We start from the raw sequence: 14,634 nt of genomic DNA, 5'->3' as shown, positions 1-14,634 counted from the left end.
ATACTTCAAAGAAGCCATTCAAGTACTTTGGTGTCAGAGGTCAGGAAAAACTCTTAAATGGAGAAACAATATTGGAAAGAAAATCTAGTAATTATTAAACAAATGTAATAAAATATATACAAATTAAAAACTACAAAAATAATAAATAAATAAAATAAAATAAAATAAAATAAAATAAAATGAAATAAATGAGATAAAATAAATAAATTTAAATAAAATGAAATAAATAAAATGAAATAAATAAATAAAATAAATGAGATAAAATAAATAAATACAATTGAAAATGAAAAATTTATAAATTTAAATAAAATGTAATAAATAAACTCAAATAAATACAATAAAATAAATAAATAAAATAAATTAGATAAAATAAATGAATAGAATTGAGAAAGAAAATATTAATACATTTAAATAAAATTAATAAATAAACTCAAATAAAATAAATAAATAAAATAAATGAGATAAAATAAATACAATTGAGAATGAAAAAAATAATACATTTAAATAAAATTAAATAAACTCAAATACAACAAAAAATAAACAAAAATAAATAAATCTCAAGAAAAAAACCCTCTAAAAAGAAGCGACATCAATGTCTCGCCAAGCTAACCAAAGTTCATCAACCATTGTTTCATGTTGTTGTTGCTATTAGATGGGAACATGTTCCTTTCCTCACACGCTTCACACGCCATAGAGGACGCTGTGTGTGAACCTGCTACGTGTGTGTGTGCATGTGTGTGTGCATGTGTGTGCATGCGTGTGTGTGTGTGTGTGTGTGTGTCTCCACTCCAGCTTCTCACTTTCAAAGGTGACACCTGCAAAAAGTGTCTTGTAAAAGTGCTGCCTGCTGTTCCTCTCCCACTCAGAGGGGACCAGTGAAACAAAGCAATTAGAGCAGCTCTCCTCATGGGGGCTGAGTGTGCGTGTGCATGCGTGTGTGTGTGTGTGTGTGTGTGTGTGTGTGTGTGTATCTATATATATTCCACTTTTTGCTTTTAATTGGAGCAGCAATGAGCCTTTCCATTCCAGCGGCGTATTGCAGCAGTCACAACATGAGCAGTTTGGTCATAATCTCCCCGTCTCTTTAAATACGGAGGTCAGAGTTCACTGACAACCTGTTGACGCACAGCAGATTTATGCAGCGCTGCCACCCGTGCGACACACACACACACACACACACACACACACACACACACACACACGCAGTCCTCTGCAGCCCAGCGGTTTGTGATCTTCCCAGCTTTAGATACCAGTACCCCAGTTATCCTCCTTGACCCCCCTAATTGAGAACGGCTGCGGCTTTCAGACGGCCGAGCGCTAAACACACAGAGAGCGAAAGAGAGAGAGCAAGAGAAAGAGAGAGAGAGAGAGAGCGAAGGAGAACGTCGGTAGAAGTCGCGTGAGAAGAAAGAAAGTGGCAACAAATGAAAGCAGCAAGGAGCTAAGCCTGCGTAAGGCTGGTCAAGTGGGGGCGGGCGGGCGGACGGCTGCGCGGCTGCAACAGTTGGCCCCCGTCCCAAAGCGTCCTGATTCATACTTCAACGTCCACGCGACGACTCGCCGTGGACAGGAGCCAAAACACGGGCAGCACAATGGCGCCATCGTATACGATACGCTATGATGCTGCTTTTTTTCCGGCTGCCTCCATACTGCTGAAGCTAGCGGGTGCTAGCATGTACTAGCATGTACTAGCAGGCGCTAGTTCTAGGTTCTGCCAGGGTTGCCAGACTTTACCCACAGTATTACATCCCGGGACTGGCAGGAAATGGTGAAAATAGACCAATAATTGCCATTTTTAACACTATGATAAATCAAGGCTCTACAGCCCTGAGTGCCCCGCCCCCCCCCCCAAAAAAACCCCCAAAAACTAGCAGTAATAGCACTCACTCACTAGCACTCATTATTTGCAATGAATGCATGAAACACCTACCCTGCATCCAAACATAGCATGACACACACATAACCCGCAAGGCATGCTGGGTAAACTTCTTGCTTATCGGGATATTTTTTTATTTATTTATTTTATTTTTTTAGCATACATTAGTGTGGCAGTTCTTCCAACCAAAGCAACCTCATTCACAATCACACGCAAAATACACAGCAACACCCGCAAGGCATGCTGGGTGTGTGGGATATAAGATGATATTGTTTGTTATTGTTGTTGCGTATTAGCTTGACATAAGCATTGATTCCTGGGTTTTGTGCTGCCCATTCCGATGCAGATCATGAAAAGATCAGTTGCAGGTCACAGTTCAGCAAATTGTAATTGACCCGCGATGCTAACGTAGCCTGAGACAAACAGGAAGTGACGTGAAGAACGTATGCTGCCTTAATAGTTTCTATGTTCATTCGGAAGAGGATTTGTGAGGATCCGAGGAGTAGTACATTCCAAGATTTTTAAGGAAGGATAATCGGGAAGTACTGTATGTCGGATAGTTTTCCCTGTGAAATAGCAGGCTTCTCTACACATCTTAAAATAAGGTCTTGTCATCTGCCAGCTCTCCAAAGGAGTTTTTTTTTTCCCAGCAGTCCGCGTCCGCAAGGTGTGTCTGGTGGAAGAGCGAAGCACCCCGGGAAGGTTGGCAAGGGGGGGGGAGCGGCAAGTTCGGTGACAGCTGCGTTCGCGCGGGTTGAAGTGGACGGCTGGCGCTGGACTGTCAGAGCAGATATTTCTGTTTAGTGCCGCCTGCCAGAGACGCTCCTCATGTCATCGCTGGGTGCCTGCTGTCACGGCCTAAAAAGATGGGCTGGCCAAGTGTGTGTGTGTGTGTGCGTGTGTGTGTGTGTGTGTGTGTGCACATGTGTGTGTGTGTATGTATGTGTGCACCAATGTGACAGCCAGAGAAAGTCGAGCAGCTGTCTTGCGAGCTTCTCCGCCGCTGTTGGTTTGCATCACGACGCTGCTTGGTCACCGCTCGCGATGTTCAAGTCTCCACGATGCGTTGTCTTAAACGGCGTATGAGGCGGTCGGAATGAAGGAAATAGCTGTGCTAAAAAAAAAAAAAAGACTAAGAAAAGGTTGGATGAGTGTCAGTTGTGTGTGGGCGGGACAAATTACAGGAAATATGAGGCAAAAAAAAGAACGCGTTGCATTTCCTGGGTCAAGTCAAAGGCAGCGTGGGCGTCTGTGTGCTAGCTTCCCTTTGATACTTCACGGATTGTGAAGTATCAATCTGACATAGTTGGAATTAGCCGGGCGCTATTATGACTGCGTTTTCACAGATTCGTCATCGGCGGCGGCGCTCGGAACAACACGGCGATCCCCGATGGAGAGCCTTTAGCCCGTAGTGTCTCCCATCGACTGTTTGATTGCAGTCATCTGTTTCTGGAGCGCCGTCTCCTGATCGCAAACATGTGCTCGTGACCGAGTCGGGATGGTCGCAGCGTGAGGTAATGGAATGTTTAGGAAGTGTTGCAGCGTGCCTGAGGAGAGCGCTTTGTTCGATCCCACCAGCTAAGGACGTTGGAAGTCATTTCCTGTCATTGAGAATCAGCGATTGATCGTTTTGGGGGGTGGTTCGGACCCCCGGGAGGGCAAATCAAGCCTGACTTATGCTTCAGCGTCACGCCGGTGGAGCACCTCGAGAAAAATGTAGATTTCCATCAACGCCGACGCGAACCGCAGTGCTGTGATTGGTTAGCATTTTTGTTTTTTTTGCAGCAAAATTTCCAAAAATTTACCAAAACCAAAAAACGGCACACAACCGAGGAACATGTCAGTCGTTATGATGTCATCATGAGCTGCTTGGGAGCAACATATACAACAAAAATGGCCGATGTTCCTCAGTCGCTATTGTCCATGGCTGCTGCTACACAGCTAGTCAACACGATACGATTCGCTATGTCGCTGCTTTTTTCGGCTGCCTCCATACTGCTGACGCTAGCGGGTACTAGCATGTACTAGCATGTACTAGCAGGTGCTAGTTCTAGTTTCTGCCAGGGTTGCCAGACTTTACCCACAGTATCGCATCCCGGGACTGGCAGGAAATGGTGAAAATAGACCAATAATGTGTACCCCCCCCCCCCCCCCCAAAAAAAAAAAACACACCCAAAAACTAGCAGTAATAGCACTCACTCACTAGCACTCATTTGCCTCAGGAAATCTTTATTTGCAATGAATTAGCTTAACACCTACCCTGCATCCAAACATAGCATGACACACACATAACCCGCAAGGCATGCTGGGTAAACTTCTTGCTTCTTGCTCATAAGGATATTTTTTTTAGGATGCATTAGCGTGGCAGTTCTTCCAACCAAAGCAACCTCATTTACAATCACACACAAAATACATAGCTACACCCGCAAGGCATGCTGGGTAAACTTCTTGCTCATAAGGATATTTTTTTTTAGGATGCATTAGCGTGGCAGTTCTTCCAACCAAAGCAACCTCATTTACAATCACAAAATACAAAATACATAGCTACACCCGCAAGGCATGCTGGGTAAACTTCTTGCTCATGAGGATATTTTTTTTTAGGATGCATTAGCGTGGCGGTTCTTCCAACCAAAGCAACCTCATTTACAATCACACACAAAATACATAGCTACACCCGCAAGGCATGCTGGGTAAACTTCTTGCTCATAAGGATATTTTTTTTAGGATGCATTAGCGTGGCAGTTCTTCCAACCAAAGCAACCTCATTTACAATCACACACAAAATACATAGCTACACCCGCAAGGCATGCTGGGTAAACTTCTTGCTCATAAGGATATTTTTTTTAGGATGCATTAGCGTGGCAGTTCTTCCAACCAAAGCAACCTCATTTACAATCACACACAAAATACATAGCTACACCCGCAAGGCATGCTGGGTAAACTTCTTGCTCATAAGGATATATTTTTTTAGGACGCATTAGCGTGGCAGTTCTTCCAACCAAAGCAACCTCATTTACAATCACACAGAAAATACATAGCTACACCCGCAAGGCATGCTGGGTAAACTTCTTGCTCATAAGGATATTTTTTTTTTAGGATGCATTAGCGTGGCAGTTCTTCCAACCAAAGCAACCTCATTTACAATCACAAAATACAAAATACATAGCTACACCCGCAAGGCATGCTGGGTAAACTTCTTGCTCATGAGGATATTTTTTTTAAGGATGCATTAGCGTGGCAGTTCTTCCAACCAAAGCAACCTCATTTACAATCACACACAAAATACATAGCTACACCCGCAAGGCATGCTGGGTAAACTTCTTGCTCATAAGGACATTTTTTTTTAGGATGCATTAGCGTGGCAGTTCTTCCAACCAAAGCAACCTCATTTACAATCACACACAAAATACATAGCTACACCCGCAAGGCATGCTGGGTAAACTTCTTGCTCATAAGGATATTTTTTTTTAGGATGCATTAGCGTGGCAGTTCTTCCAACCAAAGCAACCTCATTTACAATCACACACAAAATACATAGCTACACCCGCAAGGCATGCTGGGTAAAGGCCCTGTTTGTACACGTGTGCCTTGAAAATAAGATGTTTTTCATGCGTATTAGCTTTATATAGTCAACAAGAGTTGTTTTGGCGAAGGATAGCAAGTCACGGATGAGTCCTTTCCAAAGATAACATCAGTCAGGTAAATTGGGCGGCACCTTATCTTCTCAATGAAGGAATGGTAAAAAAAAATGTGTGTGTGTGTGTGGGGGGGGGGGGGGTGATCAAACTCATGATTGCCAACCTTCTAACGATGAATGAATCAATAAATACAACAGTCAACATTTGGTTTTGAGTCTTTATGTTTACTTGGCGTTTAACCGCCACCTGATGGGTGAAATTGATCCACAATCCACTTCCTGCGACCTGTAGCGTGTAACCCCCCCCCCCCCCCCCCCCCCATCCAGGTCATTTTTGCTATCATCTAGTGGCAGCCATGGCAACATTGGTCCAAGTTTAGATTGCAAACGGGCCAGTGTCGGTTTCCCCTGACGGGCTTGTAACCGCACCCCCGTGTTTATGTTCTTTGGGTTAACACGGTTATCTCCGTACGTAACCCGAGCGCCGCACCGACACGGCCGCTTGTGCGGTGTGTGTGTGTGTATGTGTGTATATTTGCGTGTTTTTGACGGTGCAGCTGCAGGGTCCGCAGCCCTTCTCTTCTTCCAGAAGGAGCTGCAGGGACTTGCCGGTATTTTCATTCCCTCTGGAGGCATTTCCTGCACACTTAACAAAGCCCGGCCCGCGCCACCAAACCCAGAGGAAGCCGCCTTTTGTGAAGGAAGCGGGGAATGATTTTTTTTTTTTTTTTTTTTGGCGGGGGTGTGCGCTCGCACCGCTGACCCCGGCCAACTAACAGTTTGTTACATGCAAATTGACTTAAGAGCTGGCAAGTGGAGTTCGCTGCAGGCTCTTGTTTGCACGCCAGTCAACTGCAGCGGCAAGACAAGCATCCCATTCATTGCCTCTAATTAACGGCTATAATACCTAGCTTGTTACGCTAGCGCTACGTTTATCAAGCTCTCGCTGACGCTTTTTTTTTTTACAGGCCTTGTTAACCGCTGGCCTTTCCTTGTGTGGCCCCCGCCACAAGGAAATGTGCTCTGCAAAGTAAAGGAACAGGACTGAACCAACAGCAGTAGAAAACGATTAAAACGCTTTACAGCGCTGTTGAACTACAGCCGTAAAAGTTCAACTCCTTATCCTCGCATCAGAGATGAATAAATACGGCGTCACCGCCATGTTCGTGTTTGCTTAAGGGCACATTTTCACTGCCTGAATATTAACTCTTCTACCCGTCGTGTGCTGCTCGTCTTGGGGTAGCGTTTGCCGCCCCATCGATTTGTGCGTTTGTAGTGAAGTACAAAGGATTTTCATGTGGCCTTGCTACAAGGTAGCGCATCTTGGCATGAATATGATTCCCTTATGGATCATAAATGGAATGTTTTCATAGGTTGGAGTGGAACATGTGCTCTATTCTTTTGATACTTTGGCATTGCCTGCCACTTGTGTATCAAAACATAAGCTGTACTACATAATACATGAGTCACCCTCATTTGGAAATACACACATAGTCTATTTTCATTCATCTCATTTTTTTAATACAAAAATGAGATATTGGAGTTAAAGCACGTCACATGTCCAACTGCGTATCCCAAACGTGTAGGAGTCCTATTTATGCCGTTATACAGTTATGTCTTATTTTCACTATATTGGCTAATATTTGTGTAAAGATGACTATAGGGGTGTTATTTCATGTCTACAGGGCTCTAATGATATTAAAAGCTGAAGTTAGAAGGTAGTAAGCTGGTTTTCTATGCTAAAAAAAACAACAAAAAGAACTCTCCCAATGCTAACATGTGGTAGTCCTATTTATGCTGTTATACAAACATGTCTTATTTTGACTATATTGGCTAATATTTGTGTAAAGATGACTATAGGGGTGTTATTTCATGTCTACAGGGCTCTAATGATATTAAAAGCTGAATTTAGAAGGTAGTAAGCTGGTTTTCTATGCTAAAAAAAACAACAAAAAGAACTCTCCCAATGCTAACATGTGGGAGTCCTATTTATGCTGTTATACAATTAGGTCGTATTTATTCTTATTATTTTGACTATATTGGCTGATATTTGTTTAAGGATGACTATAGGGGTGTTATCTCATGTGTACAGGGCTAATAATGTTAAAAGCTGAATTTAGAAGGCAGTAAGCTGGTTTTCTTTGCTAAAAAAACAACAAAAAGAACTCTCCCTATGCTAACATGTGGGAGTCCTATTTATGCTGTTATACAGGTATGTTTCTATTGTGTAAGGATGACTATAGGGGTGTTATTTCATTTCTATAGGGCTCTAATAATGTTAAAAGCTGAATTTAGAAGGTAGTAAGCTGTTTTTCTTTGCTAAAAAAAACAACAAAAAGAACTCTCCCTATGCTAACATGTGGTCGTCCTATTTATGCTGTTATACAGGTACGTCTTATTTTGACTATATTGGCTGATATTTGTGGAAGGATGACTATAGGGGTGTTATCTCATGTGTACGGGACTCTAATAATGTTAAGCTGAATTTAGAAGGTAGTAAGCTGGTTTTCTTTGCTAAAAAAACAACAAAAAGAACTCTCCCTATGCTAACATGTGGAAGTCCTATTTATGCTGTTAAATTAGTGTCCGTGTGGGTGTAAACGTTAGCCCCCACCCTGTAGCTTCGTCATCTTCGCTTTTTAATATAATATCGTTCGTAACGGCGCCTTGACACCCCTAAAAACCAAAATAAGAAACGAGATTGGGATACGCAATTGGAAGTGTCGGTCTTCCAAGCAGGTTTCCTGGTCCCGGGTAGCACAGCTCCATGAGCAAAATCTGGCAACCGCACGGCCACCAAGGCCCACTTTTTGGCCAGGTTGGTCCAAAGCTGCGGCCCAGTGACACACGCTGGTGCCCATAAACGGGGTTTTGGCCGACTGGAGAAAATAACCTTGATAATTACGGAGTGCATATAGACCAGCCCACTGCAGGAGGGGGGGGGGGGGGGGCGTAACCAGTCGTGCATTCTTGGATGCTGAGTCACGCTGGTGCAGAGTTTCCCTTCGGTGCACGGGGGTGCGAAGGGCTGCCGGCGCCGCGCTCGTGGCAGAGGACATTTACGAGTGCTGGGAAAGTGGCCGCAACCTCCGCCAAGGCTTTTGTCACCTGGAAAAGCAATACGGGCAGGGATTGGTGGCCAGGCGACTCATTGGGATACATGGAATACGATCTTCTTATTCTATTTGTAGGATATTTTTACCAAAAGTAAATCCAATAATATTCAATAAAAACTGTAAAAATAAATAGTAAACACAGGGTTAGCGCGCAGGCTAGGAGACCCGAGTTCAATTCCACCCTCGGCCATCTCTGTGTGGAGTTTGCATGTTCTCCCCGTGCATGCGTGGGTTTTCTCCGGGTACTCCGGTTTCCTCCCACATTCCAAAAACATGCTAGGTTAATTAGCTTTGACTCCAAATTGTCCATAGGTATGAATGTGAGTGTGAATGGTTGTTTGCCCTGTGATTGGCTGGCCACTAGTCCCGCCTCTCACCCGAAGACAGCTGGGATAGGCTCCAGCACCCCCTGCTACCATCATGAGGATAAGCGGTAGAAAATGAATAAATGAATGAATGGATGATTAGAGCTCTCTAGACATGAAATAACACCCCTACAGTCACCTTTACAGTTGCATAAGACATATAATATATTATGTATGATATGTATATTATATTCATGCATTGTCTGTGATGCTACCTCACTAGGGAGATGGTATGCTGGAGCCTATCCCAGCAGACTTTGGGGGTGAGGTCCACCCTGGACTGGTGGCCAGCTAATCTGGAGATTGGCCACCAGTCTCAAGACGGCAGGGCTCAGATTGGCAGGGCACAGTTGTGGCACAGCAAGGAAACAGGAGTTCAGAACGTTCCCACACAAGGGATCAGGGAATGTCGTCAGAATGGAACCTGCCAGTCGTTTTCCACGAGTGGGGGCCCACACCATCACATACGACACTTGGCCATCACCACCATCTCCTCGGTCCCACGGTGACACACACCGACTTTGTCCTTCCTCGCCACAACGCCCCCCCCCCCCCTTCTTCTTTTTTGTATTCCTCCTCAGCTCTTCCGACTCGTCTTATTTCTTCTTCTTGCGTGTCCTTTCACCAGCCGGTGTAGCGTCTGCAGCCCGCCGCGTCCTTGGAAGGAAGCCTAATAAGCTCCGACACACGCCGCTGTCTCGGCGCTCGGCGTGGGCCTATTCTCCAGCGTCAGCCGGCGCACACTCGAGTAAACAAAGCCTGCCGCACACGCACGGCAACGCCATCCTTGCGTGCTAATAGAGCGGCATACCAGCCCGCTGAGGACGCCGTTGACGCTAGCTCGCTAACGTTGACCTTCCGCGTGCCAATCACAACAAATCTGCTCCCGCCATTTGAATACGGCGAGGGGAGGGTGGGGGGGGGGGGAAGCAGTGCAAATTGAAAGCAGAAATCCCCCCGTGGTGAGCGGCAAGATGAGCCTCGGAATAAATTATTTAAACGCCAACCTCTTTTTTTTTTTTTTTTTTTTATCCTGCACGATTCTCGCCTTCTGCTACATTTAATAGCATCTGTGATGACGCCCAGTGGAGATTAATCCAGATGTAAAGTGTGTATACGTGTGTGTATATGTGTGTATACGTGTGTGTATACGTGTGTGTATACGTGTGTGTGTGGCCGCCTCACCTCGCTTCCCGTGCATCCCGTGGTGTCGCGTGATGGGGTGGGAGGAGGTCGACAAAAGCGCGACAGGGAAATTAGTTCCGTGTTTGGTCTTTCCTGCATGGCCAGTAAATAAACCAGGAGATAATCAATCCTTACGTTTGATGTTCCTCCGCTAGGGCGCCAAAGCGCTCGGCAGCCATGTTTCCTCGCCGTCAGACTCGCCAAACACGGTCATCGGGTAACTAGCGCTTCCGCCTCCGATGCTCACAGAGACTCACGGAGCGTCAAGATGAGCAGGGAAGATTATTAGAGAGCTCTCTAATAATGTTAAAAAACATATTTAGAAGGCTGGTTTCTATGTGTACTATGTGTAGTATATTGTACTTTGTATATGTAATATTGTATATTGGGTAATATTGGGTAATAGTAGTGTCGATGTGATTATTATGGTGTTATTTCATGTCTATACGGCTGTAATAATGTTAAAAGCTGAATTTAGAAGGTAGTAAGCTGGTTTTCTATGCTAAAAAAACAAACAAAAAGAACTCTACCAATGCTAACATGTGGGAGTCCTATTTATGTTGTTATACAGGTATGTCTTATTTTGACTATATTGGCTAATATTTGCGTAAAGATGACTATAGGGGTGTTATCTCATGTGTATAGGGCTCTAATAATGTTAAAAGCTGAATTTAGAAGGTAGTAAGCAGGTTTTTTTATGCTCAAAAAAACTCTCCCAATGCTAACATGTGGGTGTCCTATTTATGCCGTTATACAGGTATGTCTTATTTTGACTATATTGGCTAGTATTTGTGTAAAGATGACTATAGGGGTGTTATTTCATGTCTACAGGGCTCTAATAATATTAAAAGCTGAATTTAGCACGTAGTAAGCTGGTTTTCTATGCTAAAAAAAACAACAAAAAAAACTCTCCCAATGCTAACATGTGGGAGTCCTATTTATGCTGTTATACAGGTATGTTTCTATTGTGTAAGGATGACTATAGGGGTGTTATCTCATGTGTACAGGGCTCTAATAATATTAAAAGCAGAATTTAGAAGGTAGTAAGCTGGTTTTCTATGCTAAAAAAACAAAAAAAACTCTCCCAATGCTAACATGTGGGAGTCCGATTTGTGCCGTTATACAGGTATGTCTTATTTTCTCATTATTTTGACTATATTTGCTAATATTTGTATAAAGATAACTATAGGGGTGCTATTGGATGTCTACAGGTCTCTAATAATATTAAAATGTGAATTTAGAAGGTAGTAAGCTGGTTTTCTATGCTAAAAAAAAGGCCTCCAAGCTAAGCTAATGACAACAAAGGAATGAAATGAATGATTGACAGCGCCTCTGCTGGTTGCGGCCATGTAGCGCATTTCCATTTCCTGTTTCTTTGCGTCAGCAGGCGATGAGTGAAGAATGCCATGTTGTACGCCGCTTAAACGTTTCCTCCACTGCAGTAACGTAAACAGTAAACATGGCGGCCATACCTGCTTGGGTCCAAAGTGCAAACCTCCACGAGAAGCCCTCCAAAAGACTTCCTAACGAGCCCCGAGCTTTTCTCTGCGCTCAAGCGCCCCCTCTCTCCGTTTCCCACATCCGAGTGTGAAATTCCAATATCAGATTGTATTTGGTTAATTAAAAGCCATATGACTAATTTAATTGGCCTCATAGAGGCGTATTTAGCCGGCTGGCGTTAACAGTAATTAAATGTCGCCTGTAAAGATATTTAAGGCCCCCAAATGTGCCGCCGCCATTTGAACCGCCAGACATCGGTGCGGACGCGGCGAGGCTGGAGTGGAACCCAGCAAAGCCGGAACAGACTCAACCGACAGCTGCTTTGGCAACGCCGCAACGCCAGGAAATCAACGTGCGTTTTGTCATTTCAAGTGTTTTATGTGTGATATTTGTCAGGGATTAGAGAGGGGGGGGCGGCGGTGGGGGGGGGGCACGTCGTCTCCAGCGCTGTCAGTCCTTGTTAGACGCCTCCAATCTGTCAGACGCGCGACAGGGGTGCTTTATTACATCTCGATAAAGCACGCCACCCAGACGCTTGTTCCGCTATCGCTGGAAAGCAGATTTCATGTGTCGCTTTTCTTGTTGTTGTTTGTTCCTCACACTTTCTTCACGTTTCTTCTCGCTTTTTGTTTCATTTCAGACGTGGCGGGGGGGGGGGGCGTGATCGATGAGGATTAAGGAACTGAATTTGTCAAAGCCAAACACAGGAACGCCCTCCTCCACGGTAAGGATCCGGCTTTTATTCCACGCTGGCTGTCAGCAATGTTACTGGAATATTGAGTGAGACACACAAGCACCAGACCTGATTGCCGCAACAACAGGCCTTTTTTGCAGGTTTGAACCACATCCCATTAGCCACAATGATCCCAAACACTGTTGTGGCCAAAACAGTCAGCATGCTAAAACTCGACCCCTGAACCCCGATGCTACTTTCCGTCCCCTGGCACTGCAACGCATTTACTACAACACACAAGTCTTATTTATGTCTTATATTGTCTTATCATGTCTACCATATTGGGTAATTGGAGTGTGAAGGTGACTATAGGGGTGTTATTCTATGTCTAGAGGTCTCTAATAATGTTTAAAAGTGTATATGGAAGTTGGTAAACAGGGTTTCTATTTCTTATTTTGTCTTTTTCTCTACCATATTGCGTAATAGGAGTGTAACGGTGACTATAGGGGTGTTATTCCATGTCTAGAGGTCTCTAATAATGTTTATAAGCGTATTTGGAAGGTGGCAAACAGAGTTTCTATGTCTTAATTTGTCTTTTTATGTCAACCATATTGGGTAATAGGATTATAAAGGTGATTATATGGGTGTTATTTAATATCTAGATGTCAATAATAATGTTTTAAAGTGTATTTAGAAGGTGGTAAACAGGCTTTCTTTTTCTTATTTTGTCTTTTTGTCTACCGTACTGGGTAATAGGAGTGTAAAGGTGACTATAGGGGTGTTATTCCATGTCTAGAGGTCTCTAATAATGGTTAAAAGTGTATTTGGAAGGTGGCAAACAGAGGTTCTATGTCTTAATTTGTCTTATTATGTCTACCATATTGGGTAATAGGATTATAAAGGTGATTATAAAGGTGATTATAGGGGTGTTATTTAATATCTAGATGTCAATAATAATGTTTCAAAGCGTATTTAGAAGGTGGTAAATAGGGTTTCTATTTCTTATTTTGTCTTTTTGGCTACCATATTGGATAATAGGAGTGTAAAGGTGATTATAGGGGTGTTACTTCATGTCTAGAGGTCTCTAATAATGTTAAAGTGTAAGGCATTGCTTTATTTTCAGGGCTGTCCTATATTTGGGTCAACGGTATTAAAAACGAACTCGATGTCGCAAAGAGCGACCCAGCCATAGAGCTGGACGACACTGTAGTTGTACTCCACAGTCTCTGCTCGGCTGCCCTCAGTCTCCTGTGGGATAACATTGGTAGGATTGCATGGAGGTGAACACAGGAGATCCTTCATCTCCTTTTGTTATTGTTCTTGGTTAGCATGAGCCGCGACGTTTGCTGACGGACTGTTTTGAAGCGGAACACCAACACCCCCCCACCACCACCCGACCCGAATTGAGACTTTTTGTCCCCGCGCTTTGGTTCGGGCCGCTGCGCAGAAAAATGTTGACAGAGTCGTTTGTGTTTGTGCACAACAGCATCAAAAACGCTGCAAGGTGAATCATTTTTGGTGGCATCTGCACATTGTGCAATATGCTAATGAGCTAAGCTGCAAAAAGCCAGATTGCCAGGAGTGCGAAGAGGGGGGTGGGGGGGGGTAAAAGAAGGGGAGGAACAGACGGAGGCCCGACGTAAATTATGGATGCAACCTGCGATTTCCAAGAGGAGAAAAGACCGCCGTGCTGAAACCTCAAGTCATGCATATCAGATGATGCATTTACTACATTTCCTTAGCGTGCGCCATGAGCAAGTTTGGTTGCAGTGTGCGTGTGTTGGTGTGTGTGCGTGTGAGAAAGAGAGAGAGAGAGGAAGAACGTACACATTTATCCATGTCAGGCCGCGTGCTTCCGTGCACTCAAGCGTCCTCCCTCGCCAACATGACGCGTGTCCAAAGCCTTGTTGACTTTCTGCTGCGCCGTTGTGTTGCATTGTGTTTGATGCCGTGCGTGTGTTTGTGTCTGCAAGTGGCATGACGCCACACATCACGTTATTCCTTGTTGCACACGACATCCCACTCCCGGGATGTTCTGTCTTCGCTTGTGTGGCACAAACGACACCGAAGGACGCCCCGGATGCTGCCGGTGCTGGCGTCCGCTAATTAGAAGGCTCGTTTTTTGCCTGCTTGTGCGTTTCAAAAACATGAAAGCTAAGAAAATTTGCAGTAGACAATCATTCATTCATTCATTTTCTACCGCTTTTCCTCACGAGGGTCGCAGCTGTCTTCAGGCGAGAGGCGGGGTACACCCAGGACTGGTCGCCAGCCAATCCCAGGGC

The 14,634-nt window shown here is 44.3% G+C and overlaps 1 protein-coding gene across 4 annotated transcripts in view; it reads left to right on the top strand.

The window, feature by feature from the left end:
- LOC131108274 (zinc finger MIZ domain-containing protein 1-like) overlaps positions 1-14,634 on the top strand; it is a 111,382-nt gene that overhangs the window by 38,982 nt on the left and 57,766 nt on the right. For 3 of the 4 annotated variants that reach the window (XM_058059198.1, XM_058059195.1, XM_058059199.1), the window contains exon 3: positions 12,320-12,403. The exons of the other annotated variant lie outside the window; for it this stretch is intronic. The gene's annotated coding sequence lies outside the window, so the exon portion shown is untranslated. The remainder of the gene's footprint in view (positions 1-12,319; positions 12,404-14,634) is intronic. 4 annotated transcript variants of the gene reach the window in all.

Source organism: Doryrhamphus excisus, chromosome 20, assembly GCF_030265055.1.
Source record: "Doryrhamphus excisus isolate RoL2022-K1 chromosome 20, RoL_Dexc_1.0, whole genome shotgun sequence".
Lineage (NCBI taxonomy): Eukaryota > Metazoa > Chordata > Actinopteri > Syngnathiformes > Syngnathidae > Doryrhamphus > Doryrhamphus excisus.
This window is presented reverse-complemented; position numbering and strand designations above follow the sequence as displayed.